Raw genomic sequence first — 12,179 nt, 5'->3', positions numbered from 1 at the left:
AGTCACTAGTTTTCACGACTCTCATAACTGGACATAGGTGAGCCTGACCGCATCGAGCACAGAAAATCGGTCGGTTTTGGTCTCTGCTGCCTGATCATATTATCTAATACTCAGCTTCATTGACCTGCCATTATTATATCAAGTAGTAGGTAAATATGGGTGTTGCCAATAAGATAACTTAACAGAGCCTTCATTGATGTCATTACTACCCATTCTTTAATGTAACACGGATGTCATTAATGAGCTCAGTTGTGCTTTTGTGCATGTACTAAATGAAGCAATGAGATGTCTTCCAAATTACAACGCAGAACCTTCTGCAGTTCAATACTGTTAGCAGCTCTTGTGTTTACTTTACTGAATAATAGTGTCTATTCACCTTTGGTGTGTTTTCCTGATTAGAAAAAGTGCAAATAGGAAATGGAACAGGGACTGATGCATGTTTTTATCAATGAGTTGGAAACAAAATGGAAAGCTTGTGGGTCAATTGAATATAAAGTCAAAATTCAATCACATTAAGATTCTTAACAAGCTGAAGCACTGAATTGCTGCATCTAACCTTGGGGGAAGACCTCTACCCACAGAGCTACTGACTAACACACACTTCAAAGCTGAAGACTTGAATTGATTTTTTTGCTAATTTATATCCTGTTCTGACAGATTCACAGTGAAGAACTTGAGCAAGAAAAGGAGTTGACATTAACATGCATGCAGCTTTGAGTTGAGGTTTGAGGTTTACAGGGATTTCATTATAGCTGCTCAGCTCCTCCTCTGCTGTCCTGCGATATGCCAGCCTCCCTGCACATTTGGCAGCAGTGCAGCATCGCTGAACGCACATCCAGTATAGGGCAGTGAGCAGCCAGGGAAGCTGTAATTACTGTACCACTATTCTGCTGGTCAGCACAGCAGCCTCATAAAAGGAAATGAAATGTTCCAGCTTTAATCTTAGAGGGAGTAATGTACCACGAATATTGCATTAGCATACAGTCGCAAGGAAAAGTTGCAACAGATGCTCGAACAGATTGAGATCTGGAGAATTTGGAGGTCAGGTCAAAACTACAAACAGCTTCATGTTTCTCGAACCATTCCTGAGCAGTTTATTTGTAGTGTGCCGGGATGCATTATCCTGTTTAACAAGCCCACTGTAATTAGGGAATACCAATGCCACAAAGAAGGTAGGCGACTATTTTTACACAGCTTCCTTTCAACCCATAGTTTAACCTGCCTCCATGTCTTCTCTAGTTAAATGTGCCCCACTGTACATGCGTTACAAAAGAAAGTATGATTCATATGATCAGGCTGAACAAATAGTTTGTGATGCCTTTACCTAAACGGGGTCTATACCTGGACATTTTTTGGATGAAATAAAAAGAAATGTAAATGCTTCCCTCCAGCACAAATAAACACTTTGAAAGGCCTGGAGAAGTACTGCTCAAGAGCATTTAAACCTGCACAGTGCTGTAAGGCTGGACGATGAATACACAATAAGGCTTCACAAAGTATATCTGAACATATTATATTATTTTGATTTCATAACCTTTGTGCAAACAAAAACAGAATCCGAGCAAATACTTTCATTTTAAACCAGAGGATTCTAATAAAAACTGTCCCATTAATCAACAGCTGTACACTCTGGCTGCAGAGCTCCACCCACCGCGGGTGCCTGACCAATCACATTAGGGCCCCGCCCACCTTTGGGCTCCGCCTCCAAACAGGCATGGTGTCAACAAAATGAAATTCTTTGCTCGTATTACGTTTCAGCTCACGCAAACATTATGACATAAAAATCATTCCATAATGTATGTCTTGAATTTATCTAATAAGACTAATTAGGATTCCAGGTAAGACTTCTTTTCAAAATAACACTTCTGACTAAATTTGCCCAAATTTAGAAGAAAGTGTTTACCTTTTGGTGAGAACAATTACGTATGTCAACCTCAAAATCATTCACTTTAACAGAGATAAAGTATCAGTGATGCCTTCATAGTTTTTATTTGGCTCGTGCAAAGTTCAGAGTTCTCATTTCCTTACTGTCCCATCATTGTAGACTCAAAATCTAAGCGTGTCAGGCTACAAACCAGGCTAAACACTTTTATGGAAATGGCCATCAATCAGTCTATGAGCACTGTGCAAAGCCTGTGCCAACCTTCACTCCCTACAGTGCATTTCCCACTACTGTCAAAACAAACCCCAGTGAGAAAAATCCCTGGGTAAGTATGACTGTCAGTGCATTGATCAAAGCTATTTCAACACGTAGCCGTGAGACAAACTGAATGCATGACCTTCAGCTTGCAGGACGGTAACTGAATCCACTGTGCCATCCTGCCAACAGTCAGGCTGAAGAGGAAATGCTTCCAGGACAAACAACCACTCAGCTCTCCTCTGGTCAGTTAGGCAGCGGCTCTCCGCTAATTGTTTTTGAGAGGGTCGCTCACAAGTTTGTCTCAAATGCATCAGGAAGCAAAAACACATCAATAATCAAAGTATCTTTATGCAGACACAAAATTCCAATCTGCAACAAAAGGTTTGTGTCCAATCATCGCAGCATTGAGCTGTTTTCATCCCTTCCATGCAATCATGGTGAGGCTCGAGAAACAGAGAAGCAGCTTGTGAGTGACACGATTCCTACTGACTCTTATTGTAGGCAGGAAGAAAGAGAGGAAAGAGAAAAGAGACCCCGCAGAAACTTTATCACCCACTTCATCTTAAGAACATCAGTCTCTTCACGTGCATCAGTTTATTGAGATTAAAAGGTTTACAGACTTTGAAATAATGTGTTTTATTTGACATGGATTCATTTAAAGATTCATTTTGTGCAGCTCACCGTGCTTTAGCCATGTCACACGTTTTATTCATATTCAATATATATTTTACTGCAAATCTTCTGTGTTCTCAGTTCATATTGATACTATCTGCATCTGGTAAGCTGACCTTTCTCATCTTTACTAACCAATGCATATATGCACACTGAACTCTGGGCTGTGCCACAGCTCGATGTGAGTAAGAGAAGCAGGAAAAACTGCTTACTGCAAGTATAAATGTTGGATGTGAGCTTCAAGCGCTGCTTGCGTAAGAGAACGGCTGCAGAATCAAAACTAATGCTGGGGAGCGGGTGGGCAGTGATGACAAAAAGATGTAATTTCAGGAAAGACGTGTTTTAAAGAATAACAGTTCGAGTTGACTGTAAGATAAAGAGTTTCCTCTGCGGAGAACAGCTTAAGTCTTAAAACAGGAGGTATGGAGCTGAAGTAAGCAGTCAGTCATGGGCCACTTCATGAGTGGAAGCCTTGTTTTATTAGACGGGAGGATAGAGGTGCCTGGGATAGGTGGTCTTATTGCCACGTTAACCTTTTTTCCTTTTACTTTTTAAGGACTGTGATCACGAAGAACTCCTAAAATCTGTCCCAGGCTTTCAGAGGAAACGTCCACTTAAAACTAACAAAAGGTCACATTTTGTGGGTTTGTGCTCCACAAATCCAGTGTGTGTGCTAAACGTTTGTGAGCGTTCAGACGAGTGTATTTGTGTGCATTTGTTTCTCTAACTGAAGCATGAACTACAGATGAACTGCAGACAGCATTGGGGGGAAAACAAGGTGGAGACATCCTCAAAAACTGGCCTTTCTCACATGTAGCACACAGTAGGAGATAATCCACTCCAGACACACTCTCTATGCTGGAAATATATTTAGTTTAAGTGAGGGTGTTGCCCAGAAAGAGTCTGGTGCAAGAGTCGGTGAATTCACTGGATTATTGCTCTGTTCTTAAATGGACATTACACAGAGTTTGCACAAGAAAGTTAAAAGGCTGTTAAACCCTAAAACAAAGGGCCATCGTTGACCCTGTGGTTTAGAAAGAAGCACAAAGGACTTTGGGGAAAAATCTAAATACTGTTTGATCCGTATTAGAATTATTATTCTTTTCCCTGATTGCCAAGACTTTGGACCGTGTGGTGGATGCAGTGGAGGAGCATGCAGGGGGCAGTTGTGACAGAAGAGGATGCTACACCTAGCTGATTATTTGTGTGACGAGCCCCAAAGAGAGCAACACAAAGAAGAAGAAGGTCGCACAGGGTTGGATGACGTGCACCTCACAGGGTTATTTATAGAAGAGCCACAGGACAAGGCTCGGCTGTCCATCTGCATCTAAAGGTCAAAGGTCACTCTTTGAGGATGCCAATGTTCACATTTTGGACAGAGAAGACAGATGGTTTGAAAGAGGAGTGAAAGAAGCATCTATGTCCACTGTGAACAACCACTTTTGAACAGAGGGCGGGGCTTATGACACCAACTGTCTGCCATCTATAATCCAGTTTTGAGATCCTTCCCAGACGCCTGAACGCCCACTCACATCCTGGGCCATCTGACCTCAGGAAAGGCTTCACAATGAGTTCACCCAAACCTTGGTTGATTGTGACCTGCACCCGTGTTCACACCTTGACTCGTGTGATTAGGTAGCGGATCAATAGGGGGTCCATGACCCTCTTGGGGCGACACTCCCATTGGGCTTAAAATCTGGGACTCTCCACCAGTTGCTCTTAGAACTGAAGAAGCTTCTTGGATGAAACTTAAAGAAGTCCAGACGCTTTTCTTTCCAAGCTCCTCCGACTACGATGACCTGGAGGACTGAGAACCTTCACAGACTCACAGGGTTGGACATTTCAGTTCTCATGTGCATCTTTGGAAGATCCTTAAAAGTTCAAGTCCATCATTGAATGTGTGAAAACAAATGGTGCACAAATCTAAATGCCAAAGAGCTTCGTTCCCCTTTCCCCTGTCTTCCTGTGCAGGAGAGTCAGTCTGGTGTCATCTAGAAGTTGTATGCATGCGTCTTTGTGTGTGTGCGTTTTTGATGAGTCACCACAGATAAAGCAGCCAGCAGCGGTAGAGCTACATTAGCAGATAACAGCATCTCTCTTCCAGAGACCACCGGCTTTGCCAACAGCCCTTCTTCTCATTCGGTTCATCGTAACCCAGGGTACCTGCGCTTCAGGGCAAGGGGCGTTCACAACCCCGTGCTACAGCGTTTGGAAGTTAGCGTCACGAATGACCATCTAAAGCTGAATAACAGAAAGTAGATCTCAAAACAGTGTGTTTGAGAGGACAGGAGCATGAGGATGCCCACTTCCCTTAATGTCAGCATACTGTGTGTGAGCTGTAATAGGAGTAAGATAGGAAAAAATACAAAATAAAAATATCTATCAAGTTCTATAGTTTAACGATGTACCAGGAACCAAATATTCCAAGGCAACATATTACTGTTAATCGTGTATCTAGCACTCAGGTGGAGGTGGGCAGCTTACAACTACATGAAGGAGTTTCTTTATGATCTTTTTGGCACATTTATAAGCTGAAAGTAGCTTTCAGCTCCAGACCCAGATCATGCTAGAAACCAGCCATCACTGTAGATTCAGGTCTGTGTTCAAATCCTAGCTGGCAGCTAATAAAGAGGTGAAAACAAGCTGGTCTGACTGCTGTTAGATGCTAGAACTTAGCGTCCTGTCCTGCTCGTGCTGCACTGCAGCTCGGACGCGGCTCGCCTCTCCTTTCATGTGTGACTACAGTACGCGCAACTCTCAACTTTTATGGCAAGAAACATCAATACAGCAGCCACAAAGACCTTAAGGGGCGATGAATAATTCACGCAAGGCTCCTGAAACACTGAAACACTTTCCTCTTCCCCGTGTCGTCTGAGAATCTCTCCGCCAACCCCCAACAAACACACACACAGCTACGGCAGCTCAGACACACTCTTTCATGCATGTTGTCCCAGAAAATACACTCAGTGCAGTGTTAGCAGGAGGATGCAAGGACTTTACAACCAAAGGGAGGCTGAGTACAGCACTGTGCCACAAGAACGCAAGACAGTCAGAATCTCTGACACAGGCCTTCCCTGAGGCAACAATGGCTGCGCTTTGATTTCAAAAAATACTCATTTGAATTCAAAACACCACAGGGCAGTTTGAGACTGTCATCATTTGGATGAGACACACATATAATACACATTATGTCACACACGGCGCCTACCGGGCTTCAGATGTTCATCTTGTGTGGACATGATGCAAGATTGTGGGTCAAAATTCAACCACTAGATCACTGGATGATTTCTTTTTCAGCAGACTTTTAATGCATCTGCTTTGGCTGCATGATTTCAAATTGCAGGAACCATTATTAAAATGCTTGTACAAAAACATAAGTGTTTGTGTTAGGACAAGGATACAGTGTGCTGCTTCTGTCCCACCAACAGGCTTGAAGAGGTTAAATTGGCCAGCACAAGGTTAAATATTCCCAGCATTCCCGTATCCGCAGCAGAAACACGAGAAATCGTGTACATCGGGAGGATTCGTCGGGTTTTATAAGGCAAACTGTTTCCTAACTTCACTGAGGATGATCAAATATTTAGTCACATAGCCAGAGCAGGCAGTTACAGAGCAGCTTGGTACTGACAAATCAAATGTTGCTAGCAGCCAGTTGTCATTTCCCACAGTGTTTTGAAGTGTAGGCGCAGCGCACCATCGCACAGCCTTCGTGTTAAATACATTTTGTGTGTTGCTGCTGCGTTAGCTGTGACAGCGCTGACTGCAGACTCCTCTGGGAAATCAGCCCACTTCCTGTTGTATCACAGCCACTGGAGGTGAAGGAATTAAGACGTTTGTGTGTGTGTGGAAGCGGGAGGATATAGAGAGGCTGCTCTACAGATATTTCGTCAAGCTGTGTTTTCCAGCCAGTCTCCATGAGAAATGGGTCACACAAGGTTTTAATGTGGCGGAAATAAACGACCATAAACGTAGAAGCGAAGGTTTTGTTTGGATGTTTGACGTGAACATATCCGCTCATGGATAAAACACCACCCATAGCAAAGGCTAAGTCTGCAGTCAACACTGGACGTCAGTGCAGCAGCAGCTCTCTGAGGCTTTGCTTCCAAGACAAGAGCTGAACACCATCACGTAGCAGCTTCCCAACAAAGTCACTGGTCAGTGAAAGCAGATGTGTAAAACATGAGGCCCGAGGCCCGGAATCAGACCGCCAAAGACACCAATCTGGCCCACTGGATGGCTTTGGAAAATGTGAAGAAGAGCTTTTAACTGTATTTCCTACTGATAAAGACCTTCCCATGGCTGCTCATTCACCAATGCAAATAAGTAATAGATACACCATTAAATGACAGAAGAAATAGTTTTTTTCCCTCATATTCTACTTTATGATTTATCAGTGGGTTCAAAATAAAAACAAGCAAAAAGAAAAAAAAATGTCTCACTTGAAAAAAATGATCTACTTTAGAATAATATATATTTATATTAATATATTATTGCACTAACTGAAGTTTTTCTCTAAATTTACACATTTATTTCTTACTATTTCAGCCCAAAGCAGCATTTCTTTCTCATGTAGGAAAACTGCTGATATTGTGCTTTATTTAGGTCTTTATATTAAACGTATTTACGCAGATGAAAAGAGGGATTTCACTGGTCCGGCCCGCTTCAGATCGAAGCTGTCAAAGGGCCCAAAGTGTAAAATGAGTTTGACATCTCTGATTTAGGCGTTTTGAACATGTCAACTTTAATCTAAAGAAAAGACGGTTAAATATATTTCTTCTTTCTCGGACAGCAAAGTAACTGCTGCATGTGCAAATGAGGCAGCAGCACAAAGACGTTACACATGTTGGTCGCACACAGTGTCACTACATATACGCTACTGTATATGAACAGTGTTTCCACAGAAATACTGTATAAACGACTGACGTAGCCACCAAAACACCACCTGGTGCTTAGGAAAGAGCTTTTGCGATGCCTAAAACTGAGCTTTGGGCCATCGCCACCTTGGTGTTTTGAAACCAGATACGTCAGTGCCTTGAGGCGACTTATGTTGTGATTTGGCGCTATATAAATAAAATTGAATTGAATTGACAGGCGATGCACATATTTGACTGTGAAGTCAACGCCATGTGTTAAGACGTTGAGGTTAAAAGTTGGCTAAGATGGCGCCGCCCTAGTGGCAGCCTGCCGTAGCAGCTCCCGATCGCCGTAATGTTCTTTTTAATCTTTTATATTTATACCTATATCTTTATATTTATCTGTTTATCTTAATATGCATCTGTTTCTACACTCATTTTATACGAGTGCTTGATGGTTGTTATATATATTGCTGCTAGGGCAACTAAATTTCCCTCTGGGATTGATAAAGTTTCTCTGGTAAAAAGTTGCCTGCATCGTCCCCATTATTCACTCAATAGTGACCATAATTTAAACGTCCACATGACCTGAAGCTAGAGGTCATAAAGTCATCAGGAAAATCTTTACTGAGGAGCAGTCGAGTCAAGCACATTATCGTATAGATTTGTCTACAACTGGATGTTTGTCTCACAGAAGTCGCCCCCTGTTGAGCGATGAAAAGAATGCAGGTCCTTGGTGTCACTTTTCAGACTCTGAAGCAGCATCCGTCGTTCATACAGTCTGTGTTGTGAGGAGGATTGTGTTTTTGCATGCGTGTGTATGCAAGTGAAAGAAGGCTAATAAACTAACAAACGACACTACATAACGGAGCCATAACCAGCTTCGTCATCCTGTGACTCTGCAGCCTCCATGAGCAACAGCGAGCACCATCAGTTCTCCAGGTTCTGATCAGGCGAATACAAAAAAACAACCTCGAGTGCAGAAACTCAGAAACCAAAGCAAAGCGAGCACGTTTTTTCTTTGAAACTTTGCTTTGGTAGCAGGACTCTGAGGATTGACTTCCTTTGGATACAGCCTCAAGTGGCCATTTAAGTAAGAGCAGTTATTTGTGATGGATAAATATTTTTCTTCTTTCAGTCCAAAATTCTGCGTCGTATTTTGCAACTTGATTGTACAATGTGACCATTAAATGGTTGTATCTGTGTCATGTTTAGCATGTAGTACAGTGAAGGACTTTGGGGGGATCCCTCTCCGGGGGCCAAACTGAACTTCAGACCCCAGCAGTGACTCTCAGGAACCTTACCTCGTTTCCCCCATCTGTTCAAAAAACACTAACCCCAAGCAGCGAAGTAGCCGTCACTGCCTTCATCTACACATCACTGTTTAATTAATTTCATTTAATGAATTGCCAGCAGGCGATCAGAGTAGAATCAAAATGGCAAACACCTCCAGCTGAGCTTCTCCGCCCTCACTTTATCTCCACTGCCCACATTTCACGAAGCATAAAAGAGAAAAAATAGCCTCAATTAGACCTTCTTTGCCAGGTAATGTGACATTTTCATAAACCTAACAGAATAGTGACCCTTCTGAACCCCAATCATTCTAATCACAAACTAAGACCTCTGATTAAAAATAAATAAATAATAAATAAATGGATTTTAAATAAATCTATATTTTTGTTGAAAACGTCTTGCTTTGTGCTCACAGTTTCAATTTCAACCACACATACCTGATCTAATTACATGGTCCGCTCGTCAATCTTGGGCCAATCTTGTGGAAACTGACCATGAAAAATCCACCAGCATCCTTATCGCAGCAAGAGGAAGACAGAGAAACGCGGTACATGGGACTGCGGCGGAACTTCTCCGAGGATGAGCCGGAGTCCAGAGCGCGTACAGCCGTCAGGGAAACTAAACACCAGCGGTGTGGAAACCCCAGATTAGAGGTCAAATGCACGACTGTGAGCACAGCCAGAACCGGAGGACACTGAAAAATGGAGCATACTGACGGCGCGGCAACCGGAGGAAACAAACCGATAAGGACGAGGACAACTCCGAGATGAGCGCTTTTTACGCGCATGTAGTGTGTGAAAACGCGTTCACCTCCATTCACAGCGGCGTTATTCTCGGGACTCCAAGAGAGAAAGCAAGCGGCAGGAAGCTTGAAATCACGGAATTTAAACCGGACACATCCAACAAGTGCGGGACGCGAAGGCGAAATGACGCTGCTGGGCGGACTGGGGAGCGATGGGAGGAGAGGAGTCGCCCCACATCACGCAGAACCTCCCTTAAAAAGAAGGCGTGATGTAGTGGGCCTACATTTCAGAGGAATGCCAAAAATATATTTATATATGAGCCAGAATATTACCGTCGAGGTTCCACTTAACTCGATGCCAGTAAAAATGAAGTGGGATGTTTCTGAACTCTGTTTAATCACCGCATAAACTTACAGAGTGCACCATATTCAAAATATTAGTACTGTATCATATTACTGTATGATAGCAGTAGAATTCAACATGCTGATATAGTAGAAGAAAGAAAGTTAAATGATAAAGATAATAACACCAAAAATAGCATGTAGTCATCATTATATGGATACAACCAGGAGACAGGACATATCGACGCTTTCAGCCATACTCATCACCCATAAACTGCTTTAGACTCAACAATACAACCTGGATGTTACCCTGAACGCTGGTTCAGAATGTTCCTATTAGAAAACGAAGGCTGGGTAATGCTACAGTAGAGCCCCCATACACAGACCATTGAGCCACAGTAATTGATTTGCCCTCAATCACTGTTCCTTTAATCTACTTACTGTTGCAGCCAAGTCAACGCCAATATTGACGGAGAGGGAAGGCCTGGCTGACTAAAAAGGGATGTGCAACAAAACTGAGACACACAGATTAATGCAAGTGAATCCAAGAAGAGCAGGGCAGCGGAAGCTGGGCAGTCTTGCTCCAGGCTCTCAATCTACAGAGGACAAAAACTGCCAAAATCACAAAGCAATAAATGATTAAAATGCATAAAAAATAAAGGCACGGCAAGTTTATTTATATAGCACAATTCAACAGCAAGTTGATCCAAAGTGCTTTACAGAGACATTAAAAAACAGAAACAAATAAAAAGCAGGATTTAAAATGGGGGGGAAAAAAAGAGTACGTTTTAAAATTTAAGCTTAAAAGTAAAACAGTGCAGATTTGGTGCTTTATTCAAATGCAGCTGAGAACAGGTGAGTCTTCAACCTGGATTTAAATAAACTGAGCATTTCAGCTGATCCGAGGCTCAATAAATAATAAATAAAGTTTGCATTAAAAAGGTTATGTAATATAATATGATTCTTCTTTTTTAGCTTTTAGCTTTGTTTTACTTGTTGACCTCTAAGAAGCTTGGACCTGTTTATTTTTCATCGATACGATTTATTGACGTATTATTTGACTGTATGACTTCCAGCTAAGCTAAGGGACTAGTCCATACGTCACCAAATGGCTGACCTCGGTCCGGATCCGGACCAAGTGCTGGATCTGTCTGGAACGGTAATCAGTGCCAGAAAAAAATTCCCCATGATGCATAAACCCAGAGCTCTGTTTTATCAGTACGGCGTAAAACAGTGGGCGCAGGTAAACCAGTCCTTACGGTAATCGCCTACTGTTTATGGAGTTAGGCAGAAAAGCCAATCAGACATATAGCGTACTGCAGACACAACATAGAGAGGAGCAGACACGGTGTGCTCGGCGGTGAGCGAGTGGACGAATCAGTGTGGGCTCATTCCTCCAAACCTTCATGTCTCACATGCTGTGAAACAGTGGAGCTGTTAAGCGTCTCTATGAAATCAAACACAAGTTTGTTGAAAAGACGTATCCACCAACGCACACATTCATATGTGCACCGACCCCTTTCAGACCCAGATTCAAGCTCCTCACGCCGCAGTCACATGATCATTTATCCCACTGAGGGATAGTGGGCGCTCGTTTTAAAAAGGGCCCGTTTTTCCGATTGCAGATGTGATTTGTTTCTTGAAAAGCTGGCCTCAAATTCCTCTTTAATTGTTTGAAGAAACAATTAGGAAAGGAAAGAAGAAAATACGAAGAGAAACGAGACACGTTTTTGGAATAAGCACTTTTGATTGTATTATTATGAAGAAGAATATGTTTATTATTTGTAATGAAGGCCTGGAGTTCACTCTGTTAGCCATGTGTGTCTTAATCAGAACAAAAAATAAATAACACTGTGATGAAGTGGAAATATATAACCATGATTTGATTGACATGGGATGAAACTGAGATCTGGACCTTGTTGTGAACGAAATCTTAGTGATCGAACCTACTGGGACTAGTCCTTCTTCTAAGTGTAGACAGCTACGTCAGTGCTGTGGGAACAGAATCAGTATAGGAAAGCATCCATCCATCCCTCATCCATCCATCCCTCATCCTCCCATCCATACTCCCTCATCCATCCATCCTCCCATCCATCCTCCCTCCATCCATTCATCCATCCTCCCATCCATCATCCCA

The 12,179-nt window shown here is 42.5% G+C and overlaps 1 protein-coding gene across 2 annotated transcripts in view; it reads right to left on the bottom strand.

Moving 5' to 3' along the window:
- fam163ab (family with sequence similarity 163 member Ab) overlaps positions 1 to 12,179 on the bottom strand; it is a 39,345-nt gene that overhangs the window by 16,734 nt on the left and 10,432 nt on the right. Inside the window, exon 1 of one of the 2 annotated variants that reach the window (XM_005733187.1) lies at positions 9,396 to 9,889. The exons of the other annotated variant lie outside the window; for it this stretch is intronic. The gene's annotated coding sequence lies outside the window, so the exon portion shown is untranslated. Of the gene's footprint in view, positions 1 to 9,395; positions 9,890 to 12,179 lie in introns of those variants that run through there. 2 annotated transcript variants of the gene reach the window in all.

Source organism: Pundamilia nyererei, unplaced genomic scaffold (genome assembly GCF_000239375.1).
Source record: "Pundamilia nyererei isolate P.nyererei 1_Seehausen unplaced genomic scaffold, PunNye1.0 scaffold00050, whole genome shotgun sequence".
Classification (NCBI taxonomy): domain Eukaryota; kingdom Metazoa; phylum Chordata; class Actinopteri; order Cichliformes; family Cichlidae; genus Pundamilia; species Pundamilia nyererei.
Note: the sequence above shows the minus strand (reverse complement) of the source record. Positions and strands in the feature narration are given on the sequence as shown.